The 20,981-nt window shown below is 40.9% G+C and overlaps 1 long non-coding RNA gene across 1 annotated transcript in view; it reads right to left on the bottom strand.

The window, feature by feature from the left end:
* LOC103472040 (uncharacterized) overlaps positions 1 to 20,838 on the bottom strand; it is a 43,649-nt gene extending 22,811 nt beyond the window's left edge. Inside the window, exon 1 of the long non-coding RNA XR_534792.2 lies at positions 19,989 to 20,838. This is a non-coding gene — a long non-coding RNA (uncharacterized LOC103472040). The remainder of the gene's footprint in view (positions 1 to 19,988) is intronic.
* Between the last annotated feature and the right edge of the window lie 143 nt (positions 20,839 to 20,981).

The following is a 20,981-nucleotide window of genomic DNA, read 5'->3' as shown; positions in this document are numbered from 1 at the left end:
AGGACTTCCAGATCTTAACTAATCCAGATGTAGCAAACAAATAAAATGTGAGGCTAACAAAATGTTGTATTGTCTTTTTAATTACAAGAGTAAAGTAATATTACAAGAAAAAAAAAGTTACATGAGAATGACATAATATGAAAAGTCACAATGGGAGAATAAAGTCATAAGACAACAAAGTCAAAATGATACGAGAATAGTCGTGATAATCCAGAAATAAAGTCATGTTACAAGAAAAAAGTCGTTCCATTACAAGAATCAAATCGTATGCCAAAAAAACGTCGTAATATTAGAAGAATAAAGTCATAGTAATATGAGAATAAAGTAATGTTATCGGAATAAAATCATTGTATTTGGTGAATGAAGTATTAACTTTATGGGAATATAACACAAAAAGTATTTTAAAATAAAATGAGTAATGTTGAGCATCTTATGAATTTAGCTTTGAAGCTTTTTGTCTTAGTAAAACAACTTTTTTCTTGTAAGTGCATAACTTTTTTTGTTCCTATTCTGCTAATACTATGACTTTATTTCCATAATACAATGACTTTACTCCTATATTTAAATAAGAATAATTCCAAAATTAAAACACTGGTGGAAATTATAAGTGATGAGCTATGTTGCTTTGACCGGTGGGTGGTTATTGTGCATGTGTAATTAAAGGCGTCGCCCTATTCCATCAGACAGCAGTGATAATTCCAATCACTAGATAAATCAGGCTGAAGGAAGACTTGAAGGCTGAAAAATACCAAGACCTGAATGAGGAGGATGCTGTGAAACTGAAAGGCCTCAGTGGAGCCTGCGGTCTCCTTCACCACATGAGCGGACTTGAGATTGTGAAAATACTGAAATATTGACTTCGGCAGATTCCAGGAACAATCTCAGATTTCTCTCTAGTGGGAATCAGTTCTAGGAACAGCGGAGGCACCGCAGAGGACCTTCAGTCGTAAGAAATGAATAATATGGTGAATTATATGTTGTTAGATTCAATTTTTAACCATCAAGAGCAGCATTATTGGGTCTAGTTTTTACAATTCTGTCCGCGCATTCCGTATTACGGACCCATAATACAACAAGCTTGACTAGACCGCAGAAATAGAACCAACTAAGGTTGAAAAAGAAAAAAGAGATAGCAAATAGCCATAATGTAAAATTCTTTACCTTTTTGTCTTTCTTTTGGTTTGTTGGTTTGTTTCCATTTCCTTCCAATTTATGTAAAGCACGTTGAACTGCCTTGTTGCTGAAAATGTGCTATATAAATAGCACATTTACATAGCACATACCCACAAACATCAGTATCAAAAAGCAGCATTAGAATCTTTACCCAAAATAATGACATTAATAGTAAGGAACCCAAGTCACAGGAGGGACAGAAAAACTAGATATCAGTCTACAGCTTTTTTTTTTTTAATTTTTATAACATTGGTTTTAATTGTGGAAGTAAAAGCAATGAACTATGTTGCTTTCACAAGCAGGTAATTATTGCCTAAGTGTAACTCATCAAACATTAGCAAAAACAAGTTTATTTTACAAAAGCTTAGCCTGGCATGAGTCAGTAAACGGTAAACGTTCACTGCAAGTTGCCTTGGGAACCTCCGGAGTCTGGATCTGGTCTCGTCTTTAAAGTTCCAAGCCCGCGGGTTAGAGTTCAGGAGGCCAAGGAGGAGCCGAGATGCGTCTGCGGATGCACTTTGAAACCCCGTGCTTATTGTTTCACCACGGGCGCTTTGCCGCCACTCTAATATCTAACGTTGAACTTGGACGTCTGTAGGCGAAGGGCAAAGGCTTTCGGGAGGAATTGAGATAAGTTGGAGCGGAGTTTGTTTGGACTCTCCCATTCAGCACTCAAGCAGAACTATAGTAAGTGGGTGGGTTTTTTTTCCCTTCTTCTCTCTGACAAAGAGATGGAAGGAGATGGAGCACAGGTAAATGAGAGGGAGGGGTGACTGTGTTCCAGACGGCATGTGGAGGGGAGAGAAAGGTTTGCGTAGGGAGGATATATCACATGCGGCTCCATCAGTGTGTGTAATGGGGCTGAAAGACTGCGCTCTATACCGCTGACCACTGTGATAGTAGAAGTTGAATTAAACGGTCCCTGCCGGGGAGCGCAGGTCTCATACTGAGCTATCAAAAAAATGAGAAAAAAAAACAAACAGTTCTTTTCATACTCCGCCTGCCGGCACACATCAAAACCGAGCCTTCTGGTTTGCTGCTCAGCGCGAGATGAACTCGGTAATGACGACTCTTCGTTAATTACCTTTTGTAGCGCGAATGAATCCGTGCTCGGCGCGGTGTGGGCCCAGGTAATTAGACGACACGCTACCAGTGGAAGGATAGTGGTAGTTTGATAACTGTGGGATAATTGTGGAGTAGCGAAAAGGGGTTAAAAAGACATGTGAAGTGCCTTTTAAGTGAAAGATTTTAGCTTTCAAAACTAATCAGGGGCTTGGGGGTTTTTTTTCCCACCAAACTAGTTCTAGTGACTATGTCTAATTAAAACCAATTTTTTTTTTCTTTTGATATTTTTTGGTCATGCACCGACTCTTGTCAGTCAGATATCCACTTTAGCTAGTGTTTGAGGCCAGCAGCCATGTTCAAACTCCCACCACTCAGTTGGAAGATTTCTTCCTGATTAAGTCTTTCACATGTTGTCACAAACTTCAAGATATTTATTGGGACTTCTTGTATCTGGCCACTCAAAAATAGCTTTCAAAATTTTTCACAAACAAAAATCTGGAAATTGTGGCATGCATTTGTATTCAACCCCTCTAATCGGATCCCTTTAAATAAAATGTTGTACTTCCAATACAAGCTGGCTGCACACGTTTAAAAAGCAAACTTTTTTAATTGTAAGAATGAAAATAATTTTACCATAAACCAGCCTCACTCGTCGGCTCCTTGTGAGATTTCTGGCAGAAGAATCAAAAGGATAATGAAGGAGTTGTCAAACCAAGGAGCACTTATAGAACGCTTCTGACTGACCTGGACATAACAGGGACAGCATTTTCCATGAAAACAATAAATAATGCACTAAATGGCAATGGCTTCTATAACAAGTTGATGCACAAGACTTCACTGCTGAAGAAAAATCACATTAAAACCTGCTTAAAATTCGCTGCAGAAGATTTGGACAGATGTAGAGTAGTCAGATAAGTTCAAAAGCTGAACTCTTTAGATGTCAGCACACATGTAATATTTGGAAAATATCATGCCAAAAGTGCAAAACATACAGTTGAGAACATGGTGGTGTGGGGTACCTTAGAGCACTTAGTGCTGGCAAACTTCAACTAATCAAAGAGAGGTAGCCAATCAGAAAACTCTACCGGGAATCCAAAGACGAAACAAGTGTGGATTTCCAAGTAAGACAATAATAAATAATAGAAAACTCTTAGCTGCTTCCAGAGAAAGAAAGTTAAAAAGAAAACTAGAAAGTCACAGTAAATTACCTCGTATAAAATCTACTGGATGTACTGGAAATAGTATAGTTATGGATTTCAAAGTGACTCCCTTACCATGGAAAACTAAAATTGGTATTTTGCGTTTTCCTTTTGGTGGAACTGTTTCAGCAGATGCCATTTAAAGTCATTAGCAGGGTGCCAAATCAAGAAGAGGCGTTTAGGTATTTAGAGTAAAATATTCCATGTTGCATGTCAGCACAAAACATTTTAAGTTTTCCACAAACAAAATTTGAAGTAAAAAAAAAAAATCCTTCATCTGGAGTCATGAGATATTGTGACAATACGATACCGCATCATTTCCTTTCCCTGCATGTCAAACCAAGGACATCCAAGTTGGGATAAAATATAGACAAACACTAAACCCATACTTTGTTTTCTTAGCTGTTAAATTTGTACCAAGTCCAGATTTTTTTTTTCTTGCCTTCGCTGTCCAAACCTTAGTTACTGCACAGACCCTACGGCTGTCCAGGGTCATAGTGAATTATGGAAGCCAAAAAGGCAAACGGATCAATACAAGTTTTAAGTGCTGTAAGTCCAACCTGCACAGCATATTGATTAAACAGCAGGCCTTGTTGGCGGTGCATGAAATTCACTGTGTTACAGCAGGCCCTTTTTTTCCAATAGCAGGGTCTTAAACTTTCCAGTTACTTCCCCTCTGTTTACCTTTAACCGAGGCAACTGAGGACACACAAGATCCATCAAGTTTCTATTGATCAGGTTAAGATTTAAGATTCTGGTAAAAGAACAAGAGAAGAAATCTGCTCCTACAGTTCACAGAGTGCAGGAGAATCTGAACAAGCATCAACATCGTGGTCGTCATGACCCAAATAAGTGACAGAAAACACCGAGGTGAGGGGTGTTAAGATGATTAGAATTTCATTTTAAAGGTGAATAACATAGATTTGCCATTAGTCTTACAAAAGATTAAAAGTCTTGGTCATAAATTGATTACAAAGTAAAGAAATGGGTTCTGTTGACGATAAATCCTTGGTTTATTGACTTCCGACCAAGCTTTGCACACAGCAGATAGTGATGCTTAGCTTTTCTGTTATTTTGTGCTGCAAACTTCACAAACTACTGCAGTTATTTGCCAAACTGTAAACAACATAAAAAATAAAAAGACAGACAACCCCAACAAGCTGAAAGAAATGCAATGGACCCCCTAGTCACGGTTCTGTAGTCACAGATTTTTCTGTACCTCTAAATTCTTTGCCGAAAATGTACCTACTGGTGGGAGCTTCTTTGGAACAGATATCTAAAATGAAGATTAGGAAGCTGAAAAAGCAAAGCCCAATGCCTCTTCGAAACTTACTGACTGGCATTTTCAAAGAGACCATTACACCACCAAATGTCAATACAAGGCATTATGGGTCCATTGGTTTACACCAGATTCTGACCCAACCACTCAGCAAACCATGATATATTTTTCCAATCTCATATCAATTTGATTAGGTCCAGACAACTGCATCTCAATAGTTTTTTATAATTTTATTGGACCATCCTCTGTAATTCTGAGAGATTGTTGTATGAAAGACTTAGCAGATCAATATCGTCTGAAATACTCTCACTCATCTGGCCCAAACAACTTTGCCATGCTCCACGTCACTTAAATCCCTTTTCTTTCCCATTCTGATGCCGTTTTAAATTTCAGAAAGTTGGCTTAGCTAATGTTGGAAATACCTAAGACAACATCGACAAGGTGGTGCTGCAGGGCATCGAGTTCTAGTCCAATGAATCAGCTGGCACAAGGTCAGCAGATCCATTACTTGTTCCATCAAACAATTGAGGATGTTTAAGCATTGCTTCACTTTACATGAAGATGATCAGACAGCACAAGTGAGTTGAGCCACAATAAGTCTTCTGACTTTTGAACTGTTCAAGGTATAACTCACCACTTACAGTAAATACTGACTGCTGAAGACGGGCACCAATCCTGTCTTCAGTAAGGATTGTGGAGGTACAGTATACAGATCATTGTTCTGATTTTTCACTTTCATTGCCCTAATAGTTTGTGATAGACTTGTGATCCATTAAGGTTGAATCTCACCTCTTACCTTGAGGTAGGCCAAGTCTCCCAAAGCCCTAGGGAGATTCTTTGGGAATTTGTCCCTTCTCCTTAACATAGGGGAAACTATTTTCTATAGACAAAGGCATTTTCTCTATGAGTTGGCCTTTAGTGCCTGTAGGCACGGGCCGGTTCCGGTATTCAAGGTACAGTGGTCCCTCGCTATAACGCGGTTCACCTTTCATGGTCTCGCTGCTTCGCGGATTTTTTTGTGCAGTTTTTTTCACAGTGCATTGTGTTCTGCGTCCTGATTGGCTAAACAGTCTCCAAGCTCCTTCTCTACCTGTGTGTCAATAATGTTACGGTATTTAAATACAAGTAATTCAGATTGGCCATTCAGGAGATGAAAGCTGAAAACTTTGAATGCCTGCTGGAAAAAACTGTGGCCCCCATCTAAAAGAATAAAGTCTGCTTTATGGGAATATGTTGGCTACCGTAAGGAGACAGGGCAACTTGTGACTTCCAGGGGAAGCGAAGATTATCGCATATCTAGCTAAATTCAAGGTAACGTTTATGCTGTCTTGAACTGAACGAGCTTCCTTTAGCATCTGGGATTGGTGACACAATTATCACCTTGTTACTGTGGCACATTATGCAGGTCACAACTTGTCTGTATCAGTGTTTAGGAGTTGTTGGATTGTGTATTTGATTGATGTTAAGTGAAGGGTAAAAGTACCAAGTGCCTCCATAGCTGTGACCGAGCAGCTCTTTAGCCTATGCCTAGCTTCCTTGTACACAGTAACATATTTCCTCAACTACATGTTATTATTAAATATTCTACTTAGAGAGCAAACAAATCCAGAAAGTTCCTGTGAAAAGCTTTTTAGCAAGTTCCATTTTCCTAACAGGCCCCTAATGTATTACAGCTCCAGATGGCTGCGTTGACATTACCTCCACAGGCTTTTACAGGAGTTGTAAACAATTGATTTTTCCACCGGCTTTCTTCCAGCCCGGCAGGAATCTCTGAATGCAAAGTTGAGCAGAGGTGCAAACTTCCAGGCACATTAATTATTAAGCATTTAATTAGCGTAAGCATCCCAAAACAATGCCCAATTATAATGACAAGCATAATGCAATGTTTGCTCCATTTCAGCAGTGGACAATAAGCTCAGACTCGTGAGAGTTTGGACAAACGTGCAGCCAAACGGAGGGAAAATACAGATGGAAGCGAGGAGGAAGATTTGGGGAGGAATGGGAGAAGATGGAGGTAAAAAAAGAAAGGTAAATAGCGTGCCATTAAGTTGTCTTTGGTCTTGGCTTTTAATTTCCTCTCTCAAAGTCTTCTCCCTTTCATACATCTGTCTTCTGAAGCCTGATTCCCCGCCTCTCTGCCCCCCCACTTCCAATCCCCCTCCTTCCTCGGTTCTCAATGTCTTCCTCTTGTACTTCTTAACGCTGCACTGCTTGGTGAAATGGGTATTATTTATTTATGGTCAGGCATTGTCTGTCTGCGTGGGCTTAAGTAATATTCTTCTAAGCTGTGCCACTATAATACAAAGCCTCGTTCCTTCTTATGTGCAAGGGATGAAAGACGGGCCTAGGAGCTCGCTACGGTCCCCAAGTCTGAATACCGCCGATTCCAAGGCGGGAAGAGAGCGAGGCGGAAGAGCAGTGGAGCTTTGCGGAGCTCAGCGTGCTTTCTTACAATCTACAAAGAGGACAAAGTCACACCTTCTCCCTTTTACATACATGGCTTTTTTTTATATATATATATATAGAGCAGCGGGGGAGGGGGGGGGGGTTTATCCCACCTCCTCATCTTTGCTTGTATGGCCCCGTTTTCTTTTCTAGTCCAGTACTGCAGGAAGGATTTGCTGCTGAGAAAGTTTTGGTGCAGCGAAGCAGAAATAATTCATTCAATACAAGGTGTCTTACCTTATTATATTTGGCTGGTGTTTCCACCTTTCAGAGAATAAATTCAGTTGTTTTTTTCTTCCATAGAAGGCGTTTTTCCACATAAAGTAGTTTTTGAAGCAAGTAACATTGTTTTGTACAAGAAGAAAAAGAGGAATTTTTAATTTTGCTAATTTGTTGTCATGCGAGTGCTTGTGTCAAATCAGAAGTTCAGTTTGAAAACGGAACCCATTTCAGCTCATTAGCTAGTTTTCCATTGGCCATATAATTGAGCATATCGGAGTTACAAAAAGAAAATTGCTTAATAAGAACACTAATTTTGGAAAAAAAAAAAAAAAAAAAAACCCACCCTCACCTTTTATGATGAAAGGTTGTGGTGCTAGGATGAGTTGCTTAATGCATGTATCAAAACTGGTGTATTTCGAAAACTGCGATGGAAATCCTTTGTTCGCATCACGAGTCACATGATCAGCAACCGGATGTTATAGATCCGGTCGTTGATCACGTTGTTGATCCAGTTGGTGGAAACGATGAAGAAGACGGTCGGAGGATGACGGGGCGGTGTGTTTTTAATGAATTATCACGAGAACTAACTTATTTGTGTGTGATCTTTACTGCATTTCTAATTTAATGGAAATACCGCAATTGCGAAATTGCGTTTTTCAACATTAGGGTAACATCCACAAAGTTTTGCATAGATTTGTAATAGAAACACTTTGACCTTGACTTGCAGTGGCTAGAAAAATTATTCATAGACCTCTGACGTCCTCTATATTTTGTTGCATTAAGAGAAAAACGTTTTCTTTAAATTTCCAGCAGAAACACCAAATTTTGGGGCCTCAAAGGTTTTTCTTTCAGGATTTCCCTCTTTGTAGTTCTGTCCTTCTTTCCATAATCTCAAACTGACTGACTCATCCTTGCTAATAAAACACGTCTCACCACATAATACGATACTTTTCTTCTGATCTGACCAGAGCACCTTCTTTCACGTTTGCTGCGACCCAATTCTTTGAGGTGTCTTTAAGATGTGTTGGTCTACCAAATAAAAATCCAACAGAAGACACTGCAGTTTGTAGTTGTGACGTGACAAAGAAGGAAAAAATGCTCAACTGGAATGAAAGCTTCTTCCAGGCTCTCTTTGACAGTAAAGTTGTAAATAATAGCTGACTTCAGACAGCTTCTACAGTATTGATCTGTAGTTCTGACAACGCTGACATGGACCGAGCACTTACTCAATCATCCCAAACTTGACAGTTGGGACATTTCTCATCAAACATCTGTCAACCATCACCTCTCCATCAACTGTTCGGACCAAGAACACACCATTTTTTGTGCTATTTTACAAAAAAAAAAAGCAGAAACCGATCTCTACTGACTCAGGAATAGAAAAAGAACGCAAGAAACAAATCAATTTGAAGGATTTACGTATATGAATTTAACCTCCATTGCTCATTTCACTGCACTGTCCATCAACTTCACCTGAAACAAGTAATAGGATGATGACGCACAGATCAACGCATCTTCAGGAAACAGAAAAACAACAGAGCAGTAGCCGTGTTGTGGTTTGGGGTTCAGCACCAATAGTAGTAAGGTTGGCAGTAGGAATGTCATCGGCGCAAAGACTTTATAGAATATTCATATTCTTCCCATACCTGAATGTGTTGTCTTAAGGTCTTCCACTAAATACATTCACTCTGGATAAACCGGTGATTATAGGTTGCTATAAGTGAAGGTGCATTGTCTCATCTGTCTGTCTGTCTGTCATGTGATGGAGCTGTCCAGGTTGTGCTCTGCCTTAGACAGAGAGAAGCAACTGTATGGAGAAGCAAAGTGTGAAAATGTCTGGATTTTAAAAATAGAGCTATTGTTCAGCTCCAACTTGGTTGCCACCAACATCTTTCAATGATATTTCTGGTGGCTATTTGATGACTTTTGTTGGCAGAACTGGTAGAGTTCTTCTAAAATGTCTGGTTTTCCGGTCTTATGATCTATTTTTTTTAAATGTGGTTGAGGTCAGGACTTTGGGAACACTTCAGAAAGGTCAACAAAAACCTCAAAAGACATTCCCAAATAGAATAAATTTACCATTGTCTTATTTAAACTTTATTAGAGTTGCACACACTTTTCCAATAGGTCTGAGTATCGATTAATCCGATGATTGCCAACCAACCAACCAGTCTTTGTCTCTTCTCAGTGAGACATGCCTAGAATAAACCTCCAGGTGTGTTGGAACGGTGACACATCTAAACGTTGCAGAATATCTGCTCTTGACGACTGGAGTTGCAGACTTGTGCTCAAGAGAAAATGAAGGAGTGCTGTATCCAGGATCTTATTTTTTTGGTTATGACACAAATAACCAAATAGACAGTTGGATCTATGATCCAACTGAGGCTTGGCTCATAGACAAACCAGTAACTCAACTGCTTCACTTTTTGACTTGTGGCTTTCTCTTACCATGATAGACATAAGCAGCACCTCAAGTACTCCAGACCAGGTCACCATCTGTCTAGCCACCTCCATCCTACTCTCCCCTCAAGAACTAGTTACAAAGCTACTTTAAATGCTCCAGTTGCAACTGAGACTGACCCTGTATCTACAAGGGTTATTCTATCCTTTTCCTATGGAGAACCATCACATCCCAGCCCTTTGCCACTTAGCTATGAACTCCTCACACCCTAAAGATCCCAACAGATCCCTTATTCACATCTGCAAGAAACAAAGTTAAGACCCTCAGGCAGGCATGTCCAAAGGCTCTGGAATCATTTGTGGCCCTTGGAGTAATTTCATGTGGCCCCTGACCGCAGTTAAAGACCGCAGGTAAAAAGCAAAGGGCTTTTTCAGTAACAATTCACAAAATGAAACATTTTAACAGACCATTAGACACAGATTGATGTTTTTAGAATTTTGCATTTATCTTTGTTAATTCCGTTTATGCTTTTCACTTACAGCTAAAATATGACATTTAAGATTAGAATGTCACATTTCATTTGTTATTTTTGTATTCTAAATTTCGGCATGAAGTTGTACCCAATTAAAATACCTGTTGGTGACCAGATGAATTTGAAGTTGGGGGGGTTATGATGAAACTTTCACATTCTATTCCAGTTTTTTCCCTACTTGTTATTGTTGCTCTATATAATTAGCAGGGGAACATTAAGTTCTTTAGGTGCAGCCAATTGGCCCAAACTGGCATTTTGCTCTGACAAAGATGTGAGCTGTGGAACGTAGTTAGGAGCCCACAATCTGTTGCTAGAGCAATAGCAAGGCTGTGTGGGTGTGAGAGCAGAACAGAGCAAGGGAAGGAAAACTAAACTACGTAAACTTCCACTCTCATAATCAACCCCTCACTCTGAAAGCACAAGCTTCTCCTCGGAATTGCCTGAAATTTCCGTCTCTCCCCAAGCTTCCATCTTCATCCCGGTTTCTGCCACGCTAGGCCTAATGACGTCCCATGTGACAAGCACCGGTTAACCATTTGCCATCAACACTCACAGGCACACAACACACACACACACACACACTAGACTACCGCTGCGTACAAACTGTACATACTCTTACATTTCTGGCCAGCAGCTGGCAGCTTTGCCAACTGTGTCCCCCTGAATTGAAGGAGATATGGGCGGAGGGGAGCAGATGTGACTATTCTGCCTGACAGGTCTGAAGGAAGAAAACAAAAGCCAGCAGGCTGTTCAGGGTTTATGAAAAAGATAGAAGTGGCAAAACAAGTGGCTGACACCAGCCTTTCCTCCAAGGAATCACACGGATTTATTTTTTGCCTGGCACGGCTATGGTCACATTTTTAGCGCATACTGAGCAGGTTGCATTCCATTACCCCAACAATGCCTCACCAATCCCCTCACTGCTACCTCTCCTCTTCTCTGCAGGCGTGGCCCCTGCCGTCAAGCCACAGGAGGAACTGCAGTGAGCTGCTTCTTTATACTCTTTGCAGAGGCTTTGTTGGAGAAAACAATGGAATTACCCTTTCTGAGAGCACATGCGATAGGATAACATAAAGTACTTCTTACTGTGAAGTAGAAGGAAAATTGATGGCTTGTTAAGCGCGGGGTGCTTTTGTTTTCTTTTGAGCCGCTGACACTTTGTGAAACTTAGAAGGATGCACAGTGATGCAATTGCTGGCAACGTTGCTTTGACGCAAGAAGGTCCTAGGTTAAAATCTCAGCCAGTCTTTCATCCCCCGTTTCATTCTTGTGTTTCCTTACGTCCAACAGTCCAAAAAGAGAGGATGTTACTTTGATTGGTCTCCTTTAATTGCCTATAAGAGTCTTGTTTATTCTGTGCTTTATGGAATGGTAACATGTACCATTCCAAAAAGGGCGTACCCTGCCTCTCTCCTGATGATCACTGGATAAGCACAACAGGCCCTAAAAGCTGCAGAGCTTATTCAAATTTGCAAAACTGCTTAAGCCCAGACAGATTTGATTGAAAGCATCTGTGAAAATTACATTTCAACTCTTGCCAATCTATAGTTAAGTCTTTGACTTGGCACCCAAATTCATGAATGTGCCCTGATCTATAAAGCATTCCATTGTATCTCTGAATGTATGTTTTTTACTGATGTCCTGTTGGATGGGGAACTTTCGTCCATTTTCAAGTTTCCTGTAGTGTGTTGTCTTCAAAAGCATTGACTTCTGTTATCTGACCATCACCTCTCACCAGTTTCCTTGTCCATCACAATGCGTCACAATGGGAACAATACGCCCCTTTCAACGTTGGCCAGAATAAAACTGAGCTTTGGATCTCTACAGCTCCCCCAGAACTACCATCCATTTATTGTCTTCTCTGAATACTTATTTTCATTTTTGAAAGGTAATTTTGTCTACAACGCAATTAGCTAAATTCAGCATATTTACAATATTGTACTTTCATTAATATGCACTGTCCCATTTAAATAAACTGAATTATTCCATTATCAAGATATTACTTGAAAATCGTCTCAAAAACAACATTATCATTTATCGCCGCAACTACTGGAAGAATTTATTGTCCAGCAAAATTTGCCAACTTGAAAGGCCTACAATTTCATACTACTTTGTGCTGAATCCTGTTATTAATATCAGAGGCCTATATGCTAAGCCTATGAAAATCCTGGATATTATTTAGCTTTAACAGAGCATTTTGCTGAAGTTAACGTTAATTTAAAGAATAAAACAAACCCGAGCTTGTGGGAACTATGCACCGCCTTGCAATACTCCCAGTTTGTCATGGAACTCATCCAATATATTACATTTTAATGGCATGTACCAGGAGGAAGAGAGTGCTGTAAAGTTTCATGATCCTTTGTCTTCCCCCGCCACTCAGTTACAGCATCGCTGATCACGGCTCATACTTTACGCCGATGATACGCGACTCGCGCATCTCCTCGACGACGAGGGCGTGCAGATAGAGTCCTGGGTTTAAATTAAAGATGCGACTGTTTGTGCATGCTCAGCTTGTGAATATTAAGCGTTCAAATCCAGCGCTGGGCGCAAGACATGGTGTGAGGGCACAAGTTTAGCTGAGCTACAGCGGTTTATAATGAATTCCCCCCATGAGGCATGACGGCCAATAAACACACTGTACATGTAAATGCTAAATGATCAAGTGAGGGTATCTCTTAGTCCTTGTCGTCATCCATCATATCCTGTCACTGCACTGCGTTTTGTGTGTGTGTATCTGTGTGTGTTTTTATAGCAGGGTAACACCAGAGTTTCCTAACCATTTCATTAATCTTTAGGTGATGGTCTTATCTGCAAGCAGGCTCATTTCCTTTATATGGAGATTAAGGCAGAGTCATTAATCTCTTATCTCATCAGATGCGCTGCTCCGACTGGAATCAGACGCTGCACTGAAGTTGCAGCTACAATTCACAATGCCATGCATGCACGAAGACGCTGACACACACGCGTATACTTGGCCGATTAATGGGTAATTTGCATTGTGTATGTGCTAATCTGCAACAAGGCTGTAATTACATCAAGTTGCAATGGCACAGCATAGTTATTAGACTACTCTTTACAAGAGAAAGCTTGAGGGGCTGTCAGTATCTGTAAGCGGAAGAAAAATACTGATTTCTGCAGCAGTTTAAAGGGCGTTTTTTCTCATTATAACACGGGCTAACAGCTTATATTGGACTCTATGAGCAGAATCTTACTGGAGAAGACACACATTACCCAACATCTACCAGCCCATTAATAGCACAGCTTTTACAGTCTTCAAGTTTAACTGTGTGTTGTACACCTAATACCTCCGAATTTTATGGTTTCCAGCTAAGCCATTAAAGTCACTACAAAGTGCTCTTATTTGCCCTCAAATTATTTGATTAAACATCATCACAAAAGTGTCAAAAATAAATTTTGATAACTTTATTTTCCTGACTCACTCATATGATATAACGATAGTGACCGGACAACAGAATGTTGATATGGACTCACGAGTCAGGGACAGATTATTCAATTGTGTGTAAAGTTTTTTGGCATTTATAGGTTGATTCATTTGCTGCTACAGTGTGCATGACATGTGACTACAGCAAGAAAAAAAAGATATATTAAAAAATGAAGTGGCAACTTTAAGTTATGATTAACATACAGTATTGTTTAAAAGTACTAACCCTCTGATATTTTACCCTTTTATTGACGCTCAAAATCAGTCAGGATGAACTAAATTTGACTTTTTATGACAATTTTTTTTGACAAAGACAACTAACTTCTAAAAAAGAATGAAAATTAAATACAAATTTAAAAAAAATAATTGATTGCATAAATATTCACCCCTATCTTATTATGCATTAATACACAGAGTGGAAAGCATCCTAGCTCTATCACAGAAGAAGCTTTTCTTGTTGCCTTCCTATGCAGTTTTGCTTGATACACAAACCTCTTTACTGCTCCTATACTGCTGCTATTGAATTAACATTAACAGCCGTCTGGTCTGGTTGTTTACAGCGCAGGCAATTTCCAGTAAGCTTCATAACATTGAACTGGCACACAACATACACCACGGCCAAACGTTAAAGACTGTGTGAAATTTAAAACTTCAACACAGTTCACGCTTCGAGGGAGCAATCGTTTCTCAATAGCCGAGAGACCAGACCCTGTGGGACAAAGCAAACACCAGGAGCTGGATTTTACCTCGCCACCACAGAAGCTCACATCTACAGTCTTCTTTATTCAATGCCAATGAAATGGATGTAGCTCCTATATTAGCTGCTTTGCAGATGCTAGCTAATACCAAGTCAACTGGCATTGCTCCAGGTGTTCCAGTTTCCTGAGCCGTTAGAGTACTTAGATATGAGGTTGATGATCATCTTCAGCAGTCAGTGAATGAAAGCTAGGGTATAGTACAAGCCGCCAGTTTATCGCAGAGCAACACAAGCTGCATTGCATAGTCCACAGACTACATAATTACACACAATTTGATATTTGCTTAATGGAAACACGGCAATTAAACAAAAAAAACCCTGTCTTGTTCTTTGATAGAAAATTCTGGACCAAGGATGATGTTTTCTTTTTTTTCTGACCGTATTGAAAGTTTCATTTTAAGTGGAAACAACTAAACAGAAATTGGACAAACAACCATTCACAAGGACAATTCAGACAGACCAGTTAACCAAACAATCATGTTTTTGGACTGCGCAAGGAAGCTGGAGTACCTCCCAACTCAGTCCTCTGGGCAGGATTCAAACCCAAGACTTTCTTGCTGCAAAGGAGCAACTACTCCACTGTGTAGCTGCCTGTAGCCTCAGTAAAAAAAATGCTGATAAATAGACAGCTTAATATGCAGAAAGCAAACATCTTAACCATGACAGCACTGGTTTTCACCTCCCCTTTATAAAACACAAAACTAAGATATCACTGACATTTATGCTCACATGTAATCCTCCACAGTGAGCCCTTAAGGTTTATCTCAGGTCACCCTGGTTTTCTGTTTTTGCACTATAACCATCTAAATGACAGTTAATGACAGCAGATCATTTGCGTCCTTGCATCTTAAAAGAAAAAAAGGCTTCCATTAAGATCCCATGGTTTTGCAGGAACAGGTTTTATAACACAGAGACTACATTTGAAGCAATACATCAGCTAATAGCTAAAGGGCCAAACACACACACACACACACGCACACAAACAAATGCACACACACCACCTTGTCACAAGCCTTTTTAGAGCTCTAATCTGAAATGAGAACATGCCCTGGGTCACACTGGGGGAATGGAAGTCAAAATACAGAATGAAAAAAAAAAGAGGAAAGATGGAGAGGGGAATGAAATGAAAGAGAAAAGCCAAAGGGGAGAACACGGAGAGATAAAAGGCTGAACCAGCAGAGAGGGGGAGATGGGGCAGAGGGGGAGTGGCAGCCACAGCAAAGCCGACAGGGACCGTGGATCACCCCGGAGGGTCAGAGGTGTGAAAGAGTTGTGGTTGGGTGTAATGCCTCACTCACCCTAACCGAAGCAACCCCCTCCACCCACCTTCCCTTTCCCTCCCGTCCCTCCCAGCAGCTATTTAACATAGAAATTGATTTAAACAGAGGGTGAGATATCCGCTGTGGGACCGGAGGACAGGTGCCTCCAGTCAGCAGAGGAGAAGCTAATGAGAGGTGAACGAACTGAGCGGCGCTAACGAGAACAGCAGAGGGAACAACAAGACGGGGCTGTGGGGGTGGAGGGGAAGAAGTAGGGCGCCAGAATTTTTAAGTTTGTAGTTTTTGGAGAGTATTTATCAAAGAGTTGTCGAGTGGTCGGTGGGAATGGATGTTGGGTAGCAATCAGCCTCTGACTAAAGACTGTTGCTGTATGACAATCATGACATGCTAACAGCTCAATATCCTGGCAGCAAAGAGAATATTTCACTATTGAAGACAATGTAAGTTGTTTGCAAGCGCTGCTAATTCGGCTCATTTGCTTTTGCTAAACCACTTTCTGGTCGAATGTCTAGAGGGCAAAGAAGTTGGAGTAGGGGATGCAATCATTGCCCATTAGGATTGATGGAAGAGATAGTGAGAACATTTCTCCTCCCTCTGCTCTTTGGTGTAGCCGTTCAACTGGGTTAGACGAGCATATGTCATGCTACATGTGATAAAACATATATAGCATGACATATGTTATATCATGCTATAACATATAGCATTATATGTTATAGCACTGCCAAACCGCTCGTTTGAGGAGGAGTGTGCGAATGACGTTCATTTTTTGTGCCATTTTAGAATTGTAGTCTGCCCAGATAGGGTTGAAGAAGTTGAGAAACGACAGCAGAGGAAGTGAACAAAGTCATTCAGTCGATGTTGGCCGCTCTTTCAAATATTGAGCAATTAAGGTCGGACCAAGAGGAAGTTTTAAGACATTCTATTGCTGTTGTCTTAAAGATGTCATTCGGCTCGGCACCTTTTTCTTCGCGGTGGGGGTCCGTCCCCCACCACGACCGTTTAAAGTGCACACAATTTCTGGTAAGCTTCATCAAGCTAGCATATTACATACAACACAGATAAATGTTAGCAATTGGGTAAAATCAGATTCAGTCGTTTACAACTTCAACGGAGTCCATGGGTCTAGGAAGCAATCGTTTCCCAACGGCCTCTGTACGAAGCAAAGATTAGAACAAAGAATTTGGTTTTTACCAGGCTATGATAAATTAAGAACAATAAACAATACATCTGTGACCAAAATCTCTCAATTCAGATTAAAACATCAAGAACCCCAAAATCACTAACTAGGTCTGCTTTCTCTCCTTATTTAGTAGTAGGAGGGTCCATAAAAAAACCCTGGTAAAATCTCAGGTGAGTATCAGTGTTAAAATCACTCTGAACTCTTTTCCTGAACCGTCGGTTCTTTGCCACCATGTATCTGCACACTCGGCGCCGCTGCGGCTGACATTAGAGTCAGCACCGTCAATATTTTTGACAGGTGAGACGCTGCAGAGGCGCGAGGACGACCAGCGGGGCCGGCCGGAACGCCTCTCCTTGTTACCATCGCTCTGAAGCCGAGCCGTCTGTTCATTAAGGAAAAGCTGGACTTCAGAAAAGGCGTGCGTCCTCATTGATCCCCTGCCTGTCACTCGAAGGACGGGAGAGTTCGACACGCCGAGTTGACTCCCGTACGTGCCCGTTTGTGAATATCAACAGGATTAGTGAAAGGTCTGGCTGTCAGGAGAAGTCAGACTGGAACCTGCGCCGAAGAACGGGCAGGGTTGCTCTTTAGGAGTAATCTCACATTTTGATAAATGTTACTTAGGAAACACGACAGGTGTGGCATTTTCTGGTTGGGTTTTCTAAGATCAAATATCCTCCCCAACCCTCTCTGAATCTGATGCGTTTATGTATTTAGACTGTTGAGTTGCATCTTTAAGCAACCCAAGATGGTCACACACATCACATACACGCTCCAAAGTGTCCAGTTTTGCACTGCAGCATCTTGTACATACTCCATGGCAACCATTTCAAAATGAAGATTCATCCACTTTATATAGTTGGCCTAGTTTGTGTACCGCAGCCCCCGCTGAGCACTGCCATCCAGGATGACGACAGGGCCCTTTGCAGACTACACTGAGAAGGTGTGTGTGTGTGTGTGTGTGTGTGTGTGTGTGTGTGTGTGTGTGTGTGTGTGTGTGTGTGTGTGTGTGTGTGTGTGTGTGTGTGCGTGTGTACGTCTGGTGGACTGAGGGGGAGCAGGGGGGGAGGGGAGTGGTGCAAAATCCCAACGCAAATGCCAACATTTAGTCTTAAAAGTTATGTGTTCTACTTTGCGAAGCTTTCAAGAGACCTACATAAGAATTCAAAGAGGCCTGATTTTAAGCTCTGGAGTGCTGGAGCTGCAGACTTCAACAGTAGCTGAGGAAACAACTGAAAATGCTACATTGCTCTAGTAAAACAGAATAATGGTGGTCCTTTTTTTTCCCAAAACCCCCATTTCTATACATAGAGATGCAGAGTAATAGTTCTACGGTTTAATTTCTTCTGAAAGTGACTCGGATAATAACAGTTGTCCAATATATACTTGTATCCCTTTAGTACAGAACAAACAGAGTTGTTCCATTATGGATGTCATTTTTAAAGGTGATATTTGTGGTAAATCTTTTTACGCCTAATTGATTTGGATCAAAGACATTTTTATGTTAGCCACGCCTCCAGCTTCATAGCTATAAACACATAAATGAGCCGGAAAATGGTAGAGTGCCTTCTCCCAGTCGGGTGGGATGTCCTGCCGCAAGTGGAGGAGTTGAAGTATCTGGGAATCTTGTTCACGAATGAGGGAAAAATGGAGCAGGAGATCAACAGGCGAATTGGCACAGAGTCTGCAGTGAAGCGGGCACTGTACCGGTCTGTTGTGATGAAGAGAGCGCTGAGTCACAAATTGAAGCTCTCGATTTACCGGTCAATATACCTACCCTCATCTATGGTCATAAACTTTGGGTCATGTCCAAAAGAAAGAAGTCATGGGTATAAGTGACCAAAATTAGTTTTCCCAGTAGGGTGTCTGGGCTCTCCCTTAGAAAGAGAAGGTCAGTCATCCAGGAGGGACTCAGAGTAGAGCCACTGCTCCTTCACATTGAGAGGAACCAGTTGAGGTGGCTCGGGCATCTGGTCAGGAGGCCCCGGGGAAGACTCAGGACACACTGGAGGGACTATGTTTCTCAGCTGGCCTGGGAATGCCATGGGGTTCCCCCCAGAAGAGCTGGCCCAACTGGCTGGGGAAGTCTGGGCCTCCCTACTTTGACTGCTACCCTCACGACCCGACCCCAGATAAACGGAAGATGGAAAACGGAAGATGGATGGATGGATGGATGGATGGATGGATGGATGGGCATACACGTATGTGTGATACACATAGCACAATAGAATACAGACAGTGATGCTAGCTAGCTAGCATGTTTCTTGCTAGATTAAAGAAACATGCTCTTTCCCCTCCCTCCTCCAGAAAGTAATACAAAACATTATTTTGAATCAAAATGACAAAAGTAGCATAAAAACACATCGATTCTAACACGGGCCAAAAAAGACGCACTCATGGAAGACTGTGTAGTCAGTCACTCACTTATCAACTTTTTAAAACTGTAAACAATAGTAACTTGCCAGCTTATTTTCCAAATGATAAATAGCTCCCAAAGTTTTTTGATGCAAAATCTGCAACAATATTGCTTTTATTTCAGCTTGTCAGAAGAGATGAAAAGTAAAGCGTCACAGTAAATAGGCGCCGTCTATTTCCTGGCCTTTTTCTGTGCGCTAGTTTCTTGCTCGCAGCAGGTCCAGACCAATAAGTTCGGTTTGTTTTTAATACGAGAATAAAGTCATAATTTTATAACAACTATACACCGAACTGCGTTACAATGGGAAATACTGAGCATCTTGTGAAGATGTGGTAGCTATCTTCCTTACAAATAAGGAAACGCTTAAAAACACATTAGCATCAAATATTGTCATAGTAAGATTTTGTCTAGTTCAAAGACATAATCACGGACTTGCTGAGCTGGTCATGTCAGCTCTTAATAACTGTATTGAAGCCTTCCCCCGCCCCCATTAAAACAACTTTTTTTCTCATAATTCTCATAACTCATGACTTTATATTTGTATTTAAGAAAAATAAATAAAAATTATCGTATCTGTGTGATACTTTCTTTACTAACCTCTGCTGCCATTTTTTCTTTTCACCGTCACAAACTTTTCCAGCTCTCTTCTCTGGAGGTGGCTAAGTTTCAAATCATCCGCGCTTGTGTCTTCCTTCGTCAGCTGTTTACGCCATTGTGTTGGTTCAGGCTACTCCTTCTGCTGGGTTCAACAGGTGGCAGGCTGTTCATTCATTCGAACACTGCTGCCACCTAGTGGCCGGAGTTTTGTTTTCCAGTCAAGACTAAATAAAGACAATAATAAAGTCCTCCTTCTCGTGCCCCCTTACATCTCACCTATTGACTGTCATAACCCAAGGGCGCTTGAGCTTATGCCTAAACATTCTAATTTTTAAGGATGTTTTTTTTTATAATGCTTGGTGATCTAGTCCTGGATGAGTCAACGATGCCTTCTTGGAGTAATTTTGATAGGCCAAGACTAAGGTTCACCACAGTTTCATGTTTTCTCCATTTGTAGGCTGATATATGATTGCCTGATAGCCAGTGACTTTGCTTCTCATTTGTTCTTGAATTTGGATGCCTTGTGAAGATGTGGTAGAGGAAATGCAATCACAGGTTGATTAGCAACCCGGAGACCAAGAGAGAGTTCCACTGTTCACAAACCCCCCAAAAAGGGAGCACTTCCTTTAAACTGATGAGAGAAAACTTTTTTCCCAGTCCACAAAATTTCAGATTGTTTTATTTACTATGTTATTGGGGAAAGCTACTATTTGTACTATTTAGTGCATATTTTCTTTGCAATTTGATGTTTGTTTTTGAGGTTTGTCCCAAATGTTTTATCAATATATTGTAGTACTGCTCTCAATTTCCTTGCATACAACAGCTCAAAAAGCTGGAATAGTTTGCAAGAGTCAGCTAGCATCAAACGTTAGCAGACGTAAAATATTACACTGCAAACAATGGGAATCAAGCCAATTTTTATTTTAGGCAAAGACACTTTTTAATACAAAATGAAAATCAGTCATCTATGTTACTGACGGGAAAGGCCATCTT

The sequence above is a fragment of the Poecilia reticulata genome, chromosome 11, assembly GCF_904066995.2.
Source record: "Poecilia reticulata chromosome 11, P_reticulata-male-v2, whole genome shotgun sequence".
Taxonomy (NCBI): domain Eukaryota; kingdom Metazoa; phylum Chordata; class Actinopteri; order Cyprinodontiformes; family Poeciliidae; genus Poecilia; species Poecilia reticulata.
Note: the sequence above shows the minus strand (reverse complement) of the source record. Positions and strands in the feature narration are given on the sequence as shown.